Source organism: Neovison vison, chromosome 7 (genome assembly GCF_020171115.1).
Source record: "Neovison vison isolate M4711 chromosome 7, ASM_NN_V1, whole genome shotgun sequence".
Taxonomy (NCBI): domain Eukaryota; kingdom Metazoa; phylum Chordata; class Mammalia; order Carnivora; family Mustelidae; genus Neogale; species Neogale vison.
In genome coordinates, this window is record NC_058097.1 from 31,896,285 (window position 1) to 31,915,672 (window position 19,388).

Here is a 19,388-nt window from a genome sequence, read left to right on the forward strand (position 1 = left end):
CTGAATTGAATTATGCTACAAAAATAAAGCAAGGATTAGCAAGAATCCCCAACATCAACCCCGTGCCCTCTCAATTTTCCCGGTAGTGTTGACAAGACACGGGCTGGGTCTGCTAGATCTGAACAAGGACCAGCAGAAAGACAGCTTTCTGCAGATCTCTGGAATGTTGGAGTGGGAGGACTCCAATAGCATCTGGCCTGTGCCTGCCCTCAACCTCACGGAATGGAAAATGGAGGCCCGGGAAGAGAACTGATAATTCCAGATCACACCCAGGAAAAGTGGCAGGGCCTGGCTTTCCAAGTCCCAAGACAATTGAGTGGACGATAGATTAACAGAAAAGTGGGTATGTCGTGGGTACGGTACCCAGATGCTAGGAGCTGCTATTCTGTGTATGGAAAATCTTAACGTTAGAAACATCCTACTGTGCTAACTAGGGCTCCAGCCTAGAACCAGTCCCCAGATTTCCAGGATCATTTCTCCACAGGTCAGAGTAAATGTCTGTCTGCACATTTTTGGTAGAGAGCTCTCACCATTTTCTGTTCTGGTAAAAGCACCCATACTTCTCTTTGGGGAGTCACTATCTCCTTTCCCAATCTATCTGTGAGTCTTGGGTAGAGCTGTTCATCTGCTTCTGGGGGAGCTTGGTCCCTGTCTTATATCTGGCCAATCAGCTTCTTCCATCTCCCTGAGCACAGTGATTGGTTCAGAGAAGGACATGTGACTCAAGGTGATCCAGTAAGAGTCAGCCCTGGGATTTTGGCTGGAACTACTGAAAAAGAAGCACTATCTTTCCACTGGTCTTGCTGAGCTGCTAAGATGTGATTCTGGAGCCTCTGGGCATCCTCCTGCATCAAAGCTGGAGAGCCTTTTTGTAAACGAGTCAATCTAATTGGGAGGAAAGGCCAAGAGGTGAGGGGAAACTGATTCTTGATGATGTATAAATATTTTTTGGATACCCGGGTGCAGCCATGCCTGAGGCAAAATACTCTTAACCTTGCAGTTAGGGGAGGGAGTCAATTCCATCTAACTGGTTAACCCAGTATGGCAGAGACTGCTACCAGAGATTTATGGAGTTTTTGCTGGGAAGCAATCACCCCATCAGAGACTATTTCTCAGCCTTCTTTAGGAGTGCTTTGCCGTTGAGTTCTGGACAGTGAAATTGGAGGCAAAAGGGAAGAATAGCACTGCCACAAACACCTTCTGTGCCATCTTTCACACTCTCCTTTTCCATCCGGTGGCTAAATGTCAAAACAACCAGGATGCCTTTGGGAGCCATATATTAGAAATGGCACCAGGCAGGGTCCCTGAATGACTGTATGGAGGAGTGTGCTGCCTGCCCCACTGTCAGATGGACTGAGGTGAATGAGAGGTAACCTTCCACTTTGTTAAGGCACAAGAATCCTTGGCCTTCTTTGTAATAGCTATTATCTTAATTCATCCACCTAGTGTTTCAATCTGAGTTCTTAGTCATAAACAATAGAAATTGACTCTGGCTAACTTCAGCTGAGAAGGAAAGCAAGAAAGGGTTAGTAGCCTGTTCATGGACACTCTCCAAGAGCAAGAGAAACAGGACCAGGAGACATGAAGCTAAGAACAATGCTCAAATTCGTGGCAGAACTGGAGCAGGTTGGGGGTTGGGGGGAACACCAATGGGTGCCACTACCTCACCTTGTCTGTTGACATTCCTGATGCTCCAGAACCTTCTAGTGTGTGAGACTATAGAATCTCTTGAGAAGACTCAACCTGTGGAAGAAGTCTGGGTATAGCCAGCTTGATCAGGGAAGAAGACTGGGTTATGGGGCATTATGGAAAGAATTGGGTATGATAGCTGAACAATTTGTTCTTGATGTGTGTCAGTCTTGGGGACTACTGTCAGGGTCCTGGGATCTTGAGAACTGAAAGTAACCACTCAAAGCTTCACCCAAGATGCTGAGTCTACATCACTGCTTGGGGACTCCTGTGGTGGGGCTAGCCTGGGATGGGGAGAACTCTCCCTACTTTTCTGTTGACTACCATGAAAGCTTCACACCATGAGACTCTAACACGTGGGTGGCAGTGCCTAGCACAGTGTTCCCACGCAGCCTTCTAGAAAAAAAAAAAAAACTTGCTTGTGAGACACTGAGACTTCCTCTGAGAACTCTCCAAAATACATGGGTAGGGAAAAATTTACAGAAGCAGGGAAGTCCTGGGGTAGCCAGCAAGGACAAGAGAAAATGGAATTTGACCTCTCGATGACAGCGTGAGCTTCAGCGCTACCCACAGGCTGAGTAAAGGGCAAAGGTGCCGAGTGTCTTCTGTTTGGTACTCCAGATCCTCTCTTCACATTTCCCACCCTGATCCATGCCCTGAGGACTAAGAGATATGAAATAGAGAACCAAGCTCCTTTGTCTTTTGGTTTCTGGTGATGTCCAACCAATGAGAGGTTGGACCAATGAGAGGACACCTCTGCCCAGAAGTAGCCATGACTGCGACCTCCTCCACCTCCCCAGCCCTCCAAGGTCATAGTTCCTGCCAAATGGTCTTCTGCAGACAGCCCTCTGTCCCCATCCTGTGCTGCCTTAGCTCTAGAGGTGGTTCTGGGCGCTGCCCTTCCCAGCCCCATGTCAGATGGGATTCCTACAACTTGCTCATACCTTAAGGAAGAGTTACAGGATCAAACTTCCTTCAAGTTCCCCAGTTTGAGTGTGCCATCTTTCTCCAGCCAGAACTCTGACTGATTGAAAGAGGCTCGGAGCCCACTGAGACATAGTCTGCTTCATGATTTCAAGAGGCAATAGCATATTGAATTTTCAATCATCTTTTCTTCCTCTTCTCTTTTCCAGACAGTCAAACATGCCTGCACCAGAATGCTGGTGGGATTTCTGTAGCATCTGGTGATCTTGTCTAGGCTTTCTTGTTACTTTGGGGCCCTGTCCAGTTGGCTTCAGATCTGTCGCTGTTAGGAAAAATGTCATAAACCAGGCTCTACTCACGGCTGAGGGAAGTTTGTCATGGAAGCTACTCCAGGGGCTCAAGGATGGTTAGGAAGCCAAGTTCTTAAAGGCATTGAAATGATGATCTGGACTGACTGGTGGTATATTTGGGTTTGATGTCTGAACACCCACACAGAAGAGGGTCACCCATGTCTCTCCCATTGACCATTCTCCCCACCTCATATGACCCTCGTTCAACTCACTTGCAGATAAGACCAAGTAGGGGCCGAGGACCTCCACAAATGTTTATGCAAGTTGCCCCGCACAATGGGCAGGTGGCATCAAGTAGGTGGAACCAAGCAAGAAGCAGCCTCTGACTCCACTGTGGCCCCCGCCTGCAGGTGGGCAGCACATCACAGTCTCTGCAGTGTCCAAGTGGTTCAAGGACCCCAGGCTGGGCAGGGCAGGTGGGGGAGGGAGCAGCCTGCGACCACCCACTACCTCCCACCCCAGTCACGGTGAAGGGTTTCCAACATGCTTTCTTCCTTTTTTTTTTTTTTTTTTTAAAGACTCTCTTTATTTACTTGAGGGAGAGAGAGAGAGCATGAGAGGGGAGAGGGTCAGAGGTAGAAGCAGACTCCCTGCTGAACAGGGAACCCAATGTAGGACTTCTTGATTCCAGGACTCTAGGATCATGACCTGAGCTGAAGGCAGTTGCTTAACCAACTAAGCCACCCAGGCATCCTCCAACATACTTTCAAATCCATGAGCTCACATGTGTCGGGCCTGTTTTTAGGACACAAATATGTGCCCTCCAGGCTTACGGAGGATTGACTCACTACTGCCCCCAGAATCTCCTCCCTGGCAAAGACCAGCTTTCCCTTCCGCTGCATCTCCAGCCCTGTCCCTGTCTGCATCCCCCCCGCAGCATCCTGAACCTCCACGTGACTTTCTGGGGTGCCAGACCGAGGGCCACTGACTTCTAGAGAAAGCATCCAGACAGGAAGCCATTGGGGCCGGGCCCCGCCTCTAAGTTGTCACTCCTATGAAACTCACAGGCCCTTATGATTTCAGGCACAGCCCTAGAAAGAGGTCATCTCTTCCAAGTTAAAGCCTGAACATCCTCCTGCTCAGGAATTTCGGCCCATCAATGGGTCAACTAAGCATAGATGGGGGTTAGACCTTTCTCTGAAATCTGAAAGAGAGACAAATCTGAAAGAAAGAGCTCTGTGTTGACTGCTGACATCCTTCCCCCTCCCTCCCGCCTACCCCAGGGCCTCCACGGATGGCTATGCAAGTTGCCTTCCGCAACGGCGGGGGGACGTCATTCCCTGCATGGTTCCCCTGGCCTGACATCGCTATTATGACGGTTTCCTGGTAGAGGGGGAGGGGGTCCTGTGTCTATGCACGCATTACAGTGAGATCTCACCCGACCCCCGAGACCACAGACCAGAAAAGCTGTCCGAAGCACGGGGATGGAAAATGTTCCCTTCTTCATTCTTGGAAAGGCTGGGACTTGTTCCCTGGGGCATCTAAGCCACCCAAGGTCCTCTGATGTGGCCTCCCCTGCATCTCCCCCCACAGAGCAGCATGGGCCCCAGTAAGGCCTCAGGATACCACTCCATAAATTGTCTTTTCATTGGAGGCCTAGCAGATAATAATTTAAAGAACTAGTCACTGCTTGCAATTAAGCACAGAGAAAATAGATCAGGCCCATAATTTATGTCTGTGCAAGGTTGGGCTGGATTTGTAATTAATGTTTGCTCCCTTTAATGAAATACTCCAAAGGTCTGCACTTCTGTCATTCATGAAGGTAATTTTTCAATTGATTAGTAAAATAATACTTGAAAAGTAAATGCACCTGCTTCTTCCCCGAAATGTCTCAGTCAACCGGACACTGGTTGAGGCACTAAAAAAATACCACTCCAACCCAGTGGAGACCGGGCTCCGGCACCATCAGCATGCAGAGTGCCCGAGAAGGAGGCTGAATGGAAAAGCAATTAGAGCAGCCACGGTGACTGGAGTCCCTGGGTGACCCGGGTCTACTGAGCAGCGGTCGCCATCCTACCCCACCTCCTGCCGGCTCTGGGGGAGGCGGGCGGGAAAGTGAGCTTGCTCAGGGGGCCAGGCACCCAAGCATTCTGCATTTCACAGCCTAGGACCACCTGGGGCACTGAGCAGGGCTGAGACAGCCGTGGGGAAGATGCATCAGAGGCCTAACAGAGACACTGTGGCCCGCAGGGATGCAGGCGAGCCAGGGCACCCGGCAGAGGGCTAGGCAGAGAACAGATGCTATCTTCCTCCGCCCAGAGGAACCAGTTCCCGTCCAAGGCTTTTAATGGGAGCCAGCGTTTCTTAGGATCCAAGGTTTGATGGGGGCCTTGCTTCAAAACCTGGAACTTGAAAGTTATAAACAGGACTTTGCTTTATGTTCTGAGGACACAAAAAATAGAGGCAATTATACAATACAATGTTAATTCTTAGAATCAGGAAGGACTCGGGTATTGATTTGGGGGGATTAGTTTTTCATCAAAAGTATTTAATAGCACGATATAAGATCCTTCCCCTCGTGATAGATTTTCCCAGCACAGGCATAAAGAGAGCAATTTGGGCAAAACCATTCAAAGGCTGCATCTGGTTTTTTTGAAGTCCGTTCTTCACCTCTGACACCCAAAGGACCTATCAATCACCGAGCACCAACCATTAAAGCCCTCGTGCCTTCCCTGACGATCCTTCTCCCCTTCCAGGGGGTCAACATCTGCCAGTGGCCTCGTGTGGGAATCCTGGCGTTCTCCAACAGCATTTGGGTGCCTTTAAGAAATCCTGCCTCTTTGGGAACATCAGCTCTTTCTGTTAGCAATCAATTAACGTTTTCCTGTTGAGCGTTTGCCAGAAGAGAAGTGTCACTAGAGCAAGGGGAGGAGGGGCTGTTGGCGGGACAGGAATTTTATAGAAGGTCGGTTCATGAAGGACTAGCTGGCTTCCTGTGCTCTCCCACATGGAACGGGGACACCCCGGGCAGGAGGCAGTCACGTCACAGGAACCCCCAGGGCCCCCTGTCCTATACTTCCTGGACAACATTGCTTGGATTGCACCTTGCAGGAAAATGTTAACACTTAGGATCTTGGTTGCAATCGACAGAAATGGACTCGGTGATTTAAGCAGAAAGTGAGAGCTGGAGCATCACTCTTGGAAACAGCCCAGTGCGCTCACCAGGAAAACTGGGGCTCTGGTCTGTCCCTCTCTCAAAAGGAGGAAAAGCAAAGATGGGCCAGGAGGGCAGCACATTGTAAGAAAAATGCAGGATGAGCTCTTGATTTGTGTACCTGGTCTTCTCACTGACGTGGATGTCACCTGTCCAGACCCTGCAGAGCTGGGCTTCCAGAGCCCTCCATCGGGGCACATCTGTGCCTCAGTCCTGGGTGGTAGAGGACAACTTGCCCCATGGGGCTATTTGGATTTAAATTTAGATGAATTAGAAGTAAATAGAGTGAAGATTTCAGTTTCTCAGGCACACCAGGCACATGACTGGTGGTAACTATCCCAGAGGGCACACTGTTTTAGATGTGGGGTGAAATTTTCCTGCCCAGCACTGCTCACCATCCCTCCTCCAATCCCCCCACTGGCCCTGCCCCAGGGCCCAACTGTCCCATTCAGCGCAGCAGCAGCAGCTAGGGCAGCACGCAAGTCCCCAGGGCACCGTGACCTAGGGCGGGGCGGAGGTGGGGGGCGTCCCTGCTCCCTGGGGCCCTCCACCACCTTTCACACACGAGACTAATCTGTATTTTGCGGCTTCTTTTCTCCGCAGGAACAATGAGGAGTGGCCCCGTGAAATGGCTGGATCCCTTTCTCCAGGACCTCCTTTTCGAGCTCCTTAATAGGTAGAAACGCTTGATTATTTCAAATGAATATAATTACAGAATCCTCTACTTAGGGTAATCTTCCTCCATTGTGGGAGCAGACATCTCCTTTCTCTCGTTATCTCCACTTTGAGAGGCACTTTGCTGCTTTGAAAAGTGAAAAATTCAATGGTCCTGGCAGAATGGTCTCTCTCCTGCTCTTGAGGGCCACAGCAACTTTGGAAGGGGCTCCTGACTCTGACCAGCATCCCCAGGGTCCTTGTCCGGATGAGCACAATGTGGCAAGAAACCACATAGTCGGAGAAGCCACTGGCCCTGGGCCTTGGGACATTCTCATCCACCTTTGGACCTCGACTGGCAACCCGCCCTCCCTGTCTGGGCAAAGACCTGCAGGGCCTCTGCCCCCTGCTAGCCCCACTTGGCATTCTCCTCCCTGCTCTGTGTCTGGGGAGCCATGGCTGATGACTCCCAAGGAGGGTCCTCTCCTGTCCCGCTCCACAGCCCATGCCCTCCCCTCCCCGGACTCCCAGCATCAAACTTCCTTCATTATTATGAAGACCACACAAGTTATGCAGCCAGACTGACTTGAGTTCAAATCTCGCCCCACCCACTCCCTGGTGTATGGTCTTTGGCAATGCAATCATCTTCTCTGGGCCTTAATTTCTCTACCTCTGCCAAGGAGCTACTAACCACTGTGCAGAGGGCAGCCCCCATGTTCGTCGGTGGGACTCCACCTCCTGGTCTCAAGAGACTGGTCCAGAAAGGGGCCTATGGCTCCTTTCCCTCGGATGTTTGCACGTGGAGCAAGGGGGCCCCGTGCAGCCATGAGATGTCCCCCTAGGTCCATGGTCATGCTTTCTCCAGGTGCAGAAAGCTGGCAAGAAAGAATGGAGCAAGAAAGAAGCCAAGGCACCCAGAGAAGCCTGTTATCAGCCCACAAGGGAAGAGCCATGCTGATTCTGTTCGTTCCTCTTTACTCAGACCTAGTAGGCATGCAGCTAGTGTTGGTGGTCCTCTTGGAATAATGCAAGACAGAGAGTGAGAGTGTGAGCCCCAGGTTCCATGGCTCCGAGGCCCAGATGTATTTCTGTCCTTCCATCTACTGGACTGTCCTACTCTTATATTCAGCCACTCTGGCCTTCTGCTGCTTTGACCTCAGTTTCTGCCACTTGCCACCCACAGAGCTATTTGCACACCAACCCCTTCCCCAACTCATGCCAGCAGATGTGCACCAGGACAGGGCGTAGGGGCATCCACCCTCCATGGTCCCATCCCAAGGAAAACAAAAATGATGCAGGACTTGCCAGGACCTTGCTGAGAACGGGTGGCAGCCCAAGGAAGGCTCGCCTTGCCCTAGCCTCCTGAGGCACATCCCTTTCCGCACATGACACTGTCCCCTTTCTGTGCTCACTCCAAAGGCACTCGCTCTCTGGATAGCAGCATTTTTTTCTCCCAGCCAGAGCAACCTTAGACATGGACCCTAGGAAGATGCAAGCTCAGTTTCCATGTCCACGTGCACCACTGAACAAGGAGAGAGTTTGCCTCCATCCTTCCACATTCCCTCATTCCTGCAGGCTTCCAGACCCTACACCCTAAGAGGGACACCTTCAAATCCAAGGACATACAACTGAAATGAAGCATGTTCGGGGGCACCTGGGTGGCTCATTGGGTTAAGTGCCTGACCCTTGGTCTCAGCTTAGGTTTTGACCCCAACATTGTGAGTTCAAGCCCTGCATGGGGTTCCATGCTGGGCATGGAACCTAATTTAAGAAAGAAAGAAAGGAAGGAAGGAAGGAAGGAAGGAAGGAAGAAAGAAAGAAAGAGAGAGAGAAAGAAAGAGAGAAAGAGAAAGAAAGAAAGTAAGTTAGTTAAGTATGTTCCCTGAGCTGTGAGCAGAGAGAAAGCCTGGCTGATGGGCCGCCAAATATCAACCACAGATAAGCAGGCAGCCCCTTAACCTCATGCCTCCCTTCCAGACATCTGTGTGCACTCCTGTCTCCCTTTTCTCACCAGCACCATCCCCCATTGTAGAACCTTGTCCATGTCTCGAACAGGACCACAGGGTCCAAAGAGCACCCAGTGATGCCCTGTGTTTGGTTTGGGCCTCAGGGCCAAGTTCACTTTAGGAATATAAGGCAGTGTGATCTGGGGACAGATCTCAGTTCGGGTCCCAATTCTGAAATGTATCAGCACTGACTGTTACTGGTATTAACTGAGCCCCACGGGTGAGCCCAGGCACCTGGCGGGCATGCCTGTGAGGCAGAGACACGTGAAGGGCTCCAGGCAGGCCCAGCGTCAGCAATGACCTGAGGATCAGGGAGGGCTTCCTGGAGGAGGGGTCATGTAGCCAGACAAGAGATGAGGAGGGTTTGGATAGACATGGCTGTGGTGGGAGATGAGGGGAAAGTGTACCCCGGGGCAAAAGGAGCTCCACAAGCAAAGAAAAGGACATCATCCTTCTTTGAGAGATGCTGAGTCCAGGAACAAAAATGGCTCAAGACCACAGTGTTTCTTGTTAGCCAGCTGGGGCCAGCTGCCCAGGAAAGCTAATGGATTATGATTCCTTGTTTGACTCATTCATTCGTTCATTTGTTCATTTATTCTTTGGGCACCTGTTTTTAAGCCTGGTAAAAACCACGCTCAAGACCACAGAGATAAAAATTGAAAACTGTATTCAGAACTGTTTTGTTCTCGGTGAAAGGGGACAGAGGTAAACAAATCTCTGCCTTCTAAGCGGAAAGGAGGGAGACAAGAAACGAACATTTAACTTCATGCTGGAGTGTGCTGGAGGGAGGGCCCAGGGGGCCAGAGAACGCCTCTCCGAGGAAGGGGCATATGGACCCTCCCAAGATCTGAAATGCGAGAAGCAGTCCACCAGCCCGGAGCTGGTTGCGGAGAGAATGTTCCAGGGGGAAGGAAGAGCAAGTGTAAGCTGTGAGAAAGGGAACAGCAGACAGAAGGCCGTGTGTCTGGAGCAGGGTGGCATGGGGAGGGAGAGGGAGTGTGGGAGTGGAGGGAGGGGGGAAGCTGGCAGGGCAGGTCACAGGTCACAGGTCACGGGGCCTCCCAGGCCAGACCAAGGGGCTGTCTGTGGGTTTTATCATCTGCTTCTGCCCTGGCGCCGTAACACACGGTTAATAAAAGTTATGTGAGCACACGCTTCCTTCTAGAAGAGGGATCGCCAAGCAAACAGGGGTCACCACCTGGTTTTGTCCAGCCCGCGGGCTAAGAATGGCTTTTCCATTTTTAATGATTCTTATCCGAGGGCTTCCTTCGCGTCATTGATTTTGCCTCTTGACTTGCAAAGCCTACGGGAGTGACTGTCTGGCTCTTTCCAGAAAAGTTTGTGGCTTCCTGGCCTAGAATGACACCACACGAAGCAGCACGGCTCTAGGACCGGGCAAATCTGTGTATCATGGCAAGAGGGGAGGAAAGTTCTTCTCCTTCAGTAGGGAAACGATAAAAGACCCCAACCCTCCCCGGTTAAGGAAAGACACGCTCGTCGACTTTCCTGTGCGTATTGTGGGTGCAGAGGAGAATCCAGGCCCCTGCCCACCTCGTCCTACATCTCCCCACCACTGGGCCCTCCCAAGCCGCTGGCTCCCGGAAATGCAATTTCCTAGTGATCGCTTGTGCTTATTAAAAGCATGACTGTGGAGGCTGTTTACCCCGAGATCTATTTTTGTCATAACTGTTTGTAACGGTTAAGTCTCAGCAACGTAAACACTCCATACAAAATAATGCATCTTCAATAAACTGAAATATTAACCAATCACATGTAATGGTTCATGCCTAACAAATGCTTAGCTCGGGGTCCTCCGGGCATCGTAGAAATTGAAAATCGTATTGATGGACTGGCCAGCCTTCAAATTACACTGCGTGGGGATGAAAAAGCATAGGAAAAGTTCTCATTATGGCTCCCTGACATTAATTTGAGCATTTTTATATGTGTGTCCTATTAAGCGCTTTAAGTGCTTTTTGATAATTGTGCTTTGTAGTTTTTACGGCACTTGAGTCTATTCCCAGTTCAATTTCCTCTTTTATCCGATGTTTGAAATATTGATTTCTGACAGATAAAAGCAAACCTTATAATCTCAGCAGCGAGTAATAAGTGAGTGGGACGAGGCTTCAGAATGCATCGGGGAACGGTCATATTTGAAACAGTCTTTGTTTTATTACATTTCGTCAACAGAATTTACTTACTGCTTGCTGATATTTATGTAAAAAGCCCGGCCGCCGAGAGGGCTGTGATATTGCCAATTTCTGCTCTACTTTTTGCATTTAGGAAGATAAAAGAAGCTTCTCCCTTGGAGCCCGATGATTGCAGTGGCTTAAACTGCTGTCAGCCGGCCGCAAGTAACTGTGATTTATCTTCTTCAGATTGTGCCATGTCGTGGCTGCAAACTTTTCCTTGGGTTTTGCATTAAGAAGCTGACAGGCGGTCAGGATGCAGAGAGCCTCCCCTCCCAGGCTCACCGGGGGCCCCCCCCCGACGGACCCCCTTAGCCTGGGGGAGAGGAGCGAGCAGCTAGCTCTTCCTGAAGCTGGATGTGACCTCAGCCATCCTGCCGGTCGTTGACACGTCCCAACCTGCAGCTCAGGGACCTCTGAGGGCATCAGGAGGACTCCGAGGGCTACACAGAATCCCGCCCTGCCCCCATTTTAGGAATTCTCTCTCCCATACATTCGGCTCCACTATTGCTTACAACGGAGCCTGGGGCAGGTGGCTGGGTGCACAAGATGAGCGCAGAAGGGAACTGCCTTATTCTTAGGATGCTCCCATTTGCCAGTAGAGCTTTTCAACAGCCCTGGGATCGGTGGCGGGTGGGGGGGGTGATTTTGCCCACCCCCTCTCCTGGGACATTTTGGTTGTCACGTCTGGGAAGAGGGCGCTACTGGCACCTCGTGGCTGGAGGCCAGGAGCGCGGCGAACCATCTTCCAGGGCCCAGGACCGTCTCCCGCAGCAAAGAATTATCAGCCCCAAATGTCAATAGAGCCGATGGTGAGAACCACCCCCCACCCCCACCCCTGATCTCGCAGAGGGAGATAATGGCCCATAAATGGACAAGAAAATAGCAGGCAGTAATAAAGGCAATAGAAAAATAAAACAGGGCAAGAGATGGAGACCAGGCAATGTTAACTCCAAGGCCGAAATAAGGATAAGGATGCTGCCCGAGAAAAATCTGGGAACAGGTGACCCGTGCCGGCTGTGCAAGGACAGGAGAGCAGGGCAGGGGCTGGCCAGCTAGCAGTTGCAGAAAGGAGGCCAGGGTAGCTGCATTTGGAGATCTGGCCTAGCCTGAGCCAAGGGGCTGGATGAAGAAGGCCAGGGTAGCTGCATTTGGAGATCTGGCCTAGCCTGAGCCAAGGGGCTGGATGAAGAGTGGCGGCAGGCAGAGCACAGGGACGGGTCTTTGAGGCCGTGTTGACAGAACTTTGAAACTGAGTGCGGCATAAAGGGAGATGGAGGATTCCAGAATGATGAGAAACTCTGCCCGGCTAGAGAGTTATTTTAATATGGATTTAGAAATATTGCTTAGGATGGGGATAAAGTATGTAAGTCAAGGAAGCAGAAAGCATTAAGTCAATGAACACTATGGTGAAACCCACGTCTAATAACATCGTGAAGCCAGCACCTGGGTGAGTTTTGCTTGGATGAGGAAGGAGAGACAGAAGGGTCTCCCCATGGCTTGCAAAGAGCAGAGCTGCCCCACAGTCACATCAGGGACCTTCTGGTTTTCTGGTAGTGTGGGCTTTAAGGACATGAAATCTGAAACCAGAGACTGTTTTTCCCTAGAATTTGGGGCATCACTCATAACCAAGGAAAGACCATTCAGGGATCCAGCCAACCTCCTGAAAATCGTTCAACTGACCACAGTCTCTCGGGCTTCCTGGCCACCCACCCCCGGGCCTGAAACACTCCTATGTGCCAATGCATTCATTTGTGTAACACGTATTTATTGAGCACCTACTATGTGTGAGACCCTGTGCTTTACACTGCAGACACAGCAGGATCTATCTGCTCTTATGACCTGGCAGTCTCTCCAGGCTCTGGAAGACTGACCCATAAACCACTGACTGTGGAGAAAAGGGCACCATAATTAAGTCAGGATCAGCTAAGTTATGCTGCAGTGACAAGCACATGTGAATTCTCATCCACTCTGCACCCCGTCCATTGTAGGGCACCAGAAAGATCTGGGAGCTCCCAGCATCCTCTGGGAGCCAGGTGGATGGAGCAGCTAGCATCTGGAATGATACCAGTCACTGCAGCAGAGGAAAAGGAGCAGGGGGCAGCTCGTGCTGGTGATCCTGGCTTCCGCCTGGGTGTTGTATCTGCTCCCGTTTTATTGGCCAGATGAAGTCACATGCGCGTTCAGGACAATCGGGAGGAGAAACCACCTATCTGAGATCAGCCCTACTGAGCATGATGGGCACAGCACTCTAGGACAGGAGGAGTGGACTGGGGGAGCAAGGAGCAGGGTGAGGCCCCCAGCTCTTGAATGTGCCCTGAGACCTCTCATGGGCTGGGCTGGAGGTCTGGGGGCTCAAACCGGAGGTGTTACCCCCTACCCCAGCTCTTTGGCTATTGAGTTTGAAACCCCTGGTCGAATCTGTTGTACAGATAAGAAAACTGAGGTTTGGAGCAAGGAAACCACCTGCCCAAATTCAGATTCATGGCAGACTCAAAACCAAAGCCATCCCAACCTGCAGCTTTACAAGTTTCTAGGAGAGAAATGATTTGGACAAAATTGGGGTGGGGCACGGTGGAGTAGGGGTGGGGGGTAGTGTGGGAGAGGCGGGGCGGCCTGGACCATGCAGACTGTTTCAGCAGTTCTGCCACCTGGGCGTGCACATCTGATCCCACCGGGCCCTGAGCAGGGCTCTGGAAGGTGGGCTTGGCTGGCATAGCAGGGCTCTCTGTGGCCATGCAGGGCAGGGCACCCCTCCACTCCCCACCTCCAAAATAAGACAGTGACAGCCGCAACCCCTAACCTCTTCAGAGAATTGCCTGTAAACTGGAACCAGACATGCTTGGAATTTCAAAGGGGGATCGTTAGCATTTTCCATACTGGCTTGGTTATTTACCATTCATTAAAAGAATTAACTTTGAGAGTGGGTTCTTCTGATAATCTACCAACAATGAAATAGCAGGCAAGGGGACAGAGCATGGGAGGAGAGCATGGCCCCAGGCCACATGGCTTCTGGAAAAGTCCAGATATTCCTTCATCTGCACACCTGCATCTTTGGGGGTGGGGGAGAATCTCCCCAACTTTCGGGTACCAGAGAGAGCAGCAGGCTGATGGAGGCCATGTGATGAATCCAAGTTCATACTAGCATGGTAGAAGGATGGCTGGCGCCTGGACAGTGAGGCCGGTCCGGCATAGCTGACCAGAACCACCAAGGCTCTCCCACTCTATACCAAAGACGGGACAGTGCTACCATTCAGTGGGGGACCACTGGGTAGGATTAGGAGGAAGAAATCAGACCCTAGACCCTAAGACAGCACCACTGGTTGGTACCCAGAGAAAGAAAGTTCCCGTCTCACAAAAGGACGGACCTCCTCTGCTCCTGGGGCTCCCGCAAACGGGTTCTTGGAAAGTTTGCTGATGTATGATCTTGAAGCTCATGAGTTTCGCAGGAACCTCGTCCCCGCTGCCTGAGGTGCCAGCAGCCTTGGCCACCCAGGTGACCCCAAGGCGTGTTCGATTTAACCATGTATGAAAGAAAGTTTATAGCATTGATACGTTAATGCGTGAGTGCCTGCTTCTTTCTTTCCAGTAATTCAGTTGTTATGCTAAAGTCTTTGTATTTATGTTTATTTTTTTAAATATTTTATTTATTTATTTGACAGAGAGAGAGACTGCGAGAGAGGGAACACAAGCAGGGGCAGTGGGAGAGGGAGAAGCAAGCTTCCCGCTGAGCAGGGAGCCCGAGGCAGGACTTGATCCCAGGACCCCCGGATCATGAGCTGAAGGCAGACCCTTAATGACTGATCCACCCAGGTGCTCCTAAAGTCTTATTTTTAAAGTCTGAATCTGTAGTCGAATAATTTTTACCTTTATAGTTATGCACTGTTTTCTACAGTTACTTATACTTAATGCGAGGGACCAAGATTTCTTTTTTAAGGTAATTGTGGGAAAGTTCTTTTGAATTTTTTTTTAATTTTTTAAATATCTGTTTATTTATTTGAGAGAGAGAGAGAGCGCACACACAAGTGTGCAGAGGGAGAGGGAGAGAATCCTTAAGCAGACTTTGTGCCGAGGGTCGAGCCCGACATGGGGCTCTGTCTCACGACCTTGAGATCCCCACCTGAGCTGGTATCAAAAGTTGTATGCTTACCCAACTAAGCCACCTACATGCCCCTAGGAAATTTCTTTTTTAAAAGTACACATAAAAAAGGGAGGTTTAAAAAAAAGCCAACTTGAAGAATAATATCAAGGGAATATTAGGATCAGAGTATATGGCCAAAACATGACCATGACCCTGGTATTCTGCCTTCATCCTGCTGTATCCTTAGCACATGCTCCACTTGGAAAACTGTGTCAGTTAAAGGAATGGATGGATGAAGGCTCTATAGACACCGGAGCAGAGGTCTGAGCGATGACTTGGCATAAGGGAAGAGGGAGTTTGAGCCATATGTAGAATACTGAGCCCTTGATATGCACGCTATCATTTTGGGGTCTCAAGACCAGGACAGGTATTATCAACCCATCACCCCTTTAATTTCCCCAGAACCAGAAGGCAGCCTCAGAATCCTTCTTAACACTGCACTCCAGGCATCTAATCAGATTTAACACACAAGACACACTTTGTCATTATGGGACCGGATGACCTTTTGAGGTTCATTCCAGCCCCCCAGATTGCAAGGCAGTCTGAGACAGTTGGCCAGCAAAACTTGTAATGTTATTCCTCAAGTCACCAGGCTGTCCAAACAGCTGCCAACAGTCTCCAAATTGTCCGGTGGTAGGTGTTCTGTTTTCCCAAGGAGTAAGACATTGCCACAAGTCTCGGAGTCCCCATTTGGTCAAAGGACCGGAAGGGATGGCCCGGAGGCCTCCCGGCTGTGACATTCTCAGGAGGTGGTGACTCTCCACAGAAATTCCCAACCTCTGAGCCCCGTATACACCTGGCGCCTGCCAGGCCTCAAGGTTCAGACTTGAGAGAGAGGTCAGGGATTTGAGCTGGGGCTGCCCTCAGTGCAGCCAAAACCCTTCTCCAAGTCCTCCATGATGATAAGAGGGAGGGAGGGGCTGATATCACCAAATCCTCAGCACCCCCACAACAGGACTCCCCTCTGCAGCCCCCCTGACAGGTGTCTATGCAGAGCTTCCTGGTCTGGTCACTACCTCTTCATCGGCCACAGTTACACCTGCTAGAAGGTCTTCATTCTTACTCAGTCATTAGGAATACTATCCCTGGGGCATCTTTAGCAACCCGGAAGAAAGACTTGCAACACAGTGTTGAATTTTAAAAAAGCAAGCTGTCAGTCAGTTCAACAAAGACCGTATGATTTCTCGCTCATTTGTGGAATTGAAGAACCAAAACAAATGGTCCAAAGAAAAAAGAGACAACACAAAAACAGCTCTTAACTCTAGAGAACAAACTGATGGTGGTCGGAGGGGAGCAGGGTCGGGTAATGGGGGAGATGTGATGGGGATGAAGGAGGGCACCTGTCCTGAGCACGGCATGATGTGCAGAACTGTTGAGTCACTATATTGTACACCTGAAACTAATATAACTCTGAATGTGGACTATCCTGGAATTTAAAAAATAAATTTAGAAAATTTTTAAAAAGCAAGATATCACATATACGTCACTGTGGGTTCTTCCCCGAGCTTCATGGACGTATAATTGACACATACAACGAGCGTATTCAAGGTCCACACGTGGCAATGTGATACGTGTGCACATCATGAAATGCTGAGCTCAGTCAAGTCAATTACGTATGTCGCTGTGCTCACACAGAAGTTTAAAATGTGCTACAAAAGGACAAAGTGCAGGCAGAATTCAATTTAAAACGTCTCCCATCACTGAATTCCAATAGTAAGGCAAGAGGTGAACAGGTCTGTCTCTCCTTTTCCAACTTTTCTCTAATGTCACGTCACTTTGGCGACAGCAGTAGGGGATTCCTGGGGTTTCTGTTGATCGGTCAGCCGTACCCCCTCCTTCTGATAAAGGCATCTCGGTTTTCCCTTCAAATCCACCTGTGCCCATTCTCACCCCAGGTAGTTTGGTGGGGCTAAGCCCACTCAGTCCCATGGGTGGGCATCCGACCCTCGTGCTCCATTCCCCCAGCCCCAGGGATTGCATTATGGGTGAATTCACTTCTGGACTTCCGGGAGCCATTAGCGAAGAGAGGAAGGTTGAGGGGGAAACCATCTAAGGGACTTCTGGGAGCCATTAGCAAAGAGAGGAAGGTTGAGGGGGAAACCATCTAGGGTTACCAAAAAGCCATTTATCACCTCAAGAGGAAAACCTGCCCAAAACTGAAGCTGGAAGAAAGGAAAACAGAGAAGAGAAATGAAGGGACTGTGGGAGAGAGAGGGAAAGACTATGAATACCATTGAACACTGTATCCAACCATTCCTGAAGCCCATGTTCCTCTGTAACTAACCAATAAACTTGTACTGCATAAGTCAACTTGAGTTGCAAATCTGTAAGCTGTGAGAGTCTGAACTAGCTCGGAGGGAAAAATATTGAAAACAAAGCAGCATGTTCTGCACCCTCCCTTTAGGTCTTAATTTGGGGTTCTGGGAAGAAAGTTACCCTTTTACTTTATTTTATTTTATTTTATTTTATTTTTAGAGAGGGAAAGAGAAAGAGGGAGAAAGCAGGGGACCAGGGCAAAGGGAGCGAGCGAGCGAGAGAGAGAATCTTAAGCACGTTCCTCACCCAGCGGGGCTCGGTCCCACAACCCTGAGATCATGCCCCAAGCTGAAATCAAGATTTCGACGTTTCACTGACTGAGCACCCCAGCCCCACCCCCCAGGCATCCTCCTCTTCTTTTAGACATTAGAGGGTAACTTTCAACTGGCTGTCTTCCCCTGCCACATGCATACACTTGCGCACACACACACACACACACACAGTACTCTACAAGTTAAAGTCCGTGGCTCCCTTAACTGGGGACAAAGCCCTCATTCCCTCCACCCTCAGCATCATTGTTTTCAGGAAGTGTCTACTCACACCTCCCGGTCATACCACCCTCGGTAGATGGAAAGCCTGCAGAGGTCAGAGCGTGAACAGATCACCCAGGAAAAGTGGGCTCCAGCCTTTTGGTTCAATGTGGCCACATATAAAAAAAAGAACAAGGGATCAGATGAAGAGAACTTAGGAAGAAGGTCACTGGCAGGAGCACTGAAGTCAAGGTCAGCAACACCACCCCATCAGAGCAGCTAGTCTGTTAGATGGAACTTGGAATTATAACCCCCTCTTTAGGATGGGGCTTCTACCTGGCAGCCTGCTGATTGCACCCAGCCCACACAGGGATCTCATTTGGCCCACACAGTGGTTTTAATTATTTGAACTGGAGCATGTTACGTAAGAATCCAAATTTTCTGCGTCTTGACAAAGAGCTGACATTCCTGGACCCACATCCCACCGGGGAATGGTTGGAGCAGGATGAGGCTCCTCCTTTAAACAGGGCACATGCACCTGTTTCCATCCTGGCTACGCAGTTCGCTCCCATAACCCGACCGCCGCTGCCATTTGTCCTCATGCTCACGCTGTAGAGGTTTTGGGGTTGTTGTGTATGTGTGTTTTGTTTTGTTTTGTTTGGGGAAACAAAGATTCCTCTCTACCCCTGCCGATCAGAAGGGAAAATAAAGATCCTTGTGGTTGCATGATTTGTTTCACATTTGGCCTGTCTTGCTCCCTTGCATTACCTCCTTGAACTCTAAAGCTATTGAGATAAATTTTATAAATTCCAAATATTTTCAGAGTTGATACACAATTCGCAATCACAGGTGTAACTCAGTCAGATAAAATATTGAAATAATTCTGTACTGCTTTGTTCATTATCGTTGCCTACTGAGGCCCTGGGTCCCTCCACAGATGCTCTACCACTGACCGTGTCTGCATGTCCAGGCCACGCAACAACGCAAGCCAGGGGGTCACTTACACATGCGCACGCACATGCACTCACAATGCGTTGTCAGTACTCAGCATTTCACCCCTGAAAACACTCAGTGGCTCTCTGACGTTGGGCTCCGCGCAAAGCAGACCCTAAGACAAAGATTCTGCTGCAATTCATGTATTTTGGATATAATCCTGGGAAGCGGGCGTAAGAGAGCGAGGAAGGCAATTCACGGCACGTTGATGAGCAGGTGATCACTGGAGATCACGGGGTCTCCCAAGACACTGCATGGAACGTTATCTCACAGCTGTCCCACCTGAGAGCAGAGGAAGCTGAGAAGTAACCCCCTGACTCCCATTTGTCATGGGGAGAAGGCTGCTCCAAGGCGCAGCCTCTTTGGCACTTCCGGTCAGCCCTGTGCTCAGCTTGGGAAGTCCACTGGGCAGGCAGAGACACACATGAGCAGGAAGCTGGTGGCGTGCACTGAGCAATCCACTGCAGGGATGGGCAGTGCTGACAGAGTCTGCTGCTGCATGGAA